Below are 886 nucleotides of genomic sequence, written 5' to 3'. Positions count from 1 at the left end.
TAGTCGATGGGGCTCTTCTAAATCAGATAGATCAATTTGCATTCAATTGGTATCTTTATAATGTTGAGTTTACCCAGTCAGTGCCTCCGTATTCAGATCTCTTTTCCATCCTTAGGTAAAAGTTTAGTCTTGTTTTCATTATATGGTATGCAAATTATTCCTCAATAATCTATCATTTTATCTTTTCCTGTTGTTTTTAAGAGCGTTACCTCCCTCTGGGCCACAAGTATGAGGAAATGACAGACATGCTAAGCGATCTGCCTAAGGGCAGCTAGTTAACGACAGCAACAGAACTTAGATAAGAAACCAAATCTTCTGACTGGTGATCTTCTCACAGTGAAGGTAGCTTTTGCTCTTGTCTTGTTTTAACATTCTCTCTCTCAAAAGGTAGCCTTTTGTTGAATCTTGAGTCTAAGCCAAGAAAAGATACCATAATCTCATAACTCTCGGAATCGTAAGAAATTGGAACAATAAACTCATAACGTTTATTTCTCAAATCCTATTTATGTTCAAAATGAGTAATATTCATCTCGATGGAATTTGGGGATTTTATTGCTAACCTATGATTTCCTTAAAGGCATCACATAATTGAAACTTCAGCAAAATGTCTTCAATATTAACTTCAAACTTTACGACAAAATAATATTACAGAAGGTTGTCACAGTCATGTGTTTTATATTTCATTCCAGATTTAAAAGCATAACTTTATTTTAATTAAACTTAGCACCGCCTTTTGTTTAGTGTGGTTGGGGAAACAGTTGTTTGCTTACTGTTAACCCTGGAGAAAATAATGATAGTTTTAGCAATGATCAGTATACTGCGACTCTGTCATCAGATATTTTGGATACTTGATGGATAAAGTCGAGAACTTCAGTGGATAAATTTT

This window comes from Otolemur garnettii, unplaced genomic scaffold, assembly GCF_000181295.1.
Source record: "Otolemur garnettii isolate 467f Iridium unplaced genomic scaffold, OtoGar3 scaffold00002, whole genome shotgun sequence".
Classification (NCBI taxonomy): domain Eukaryota; kingdom Metazoa; phylum Chordata; class Mammalia; order Primates; family Galagidae; genus Otolemur; species Otolemur garnettii.
This window is presented reverse-complemented; position numbering follows the sequence as displayed.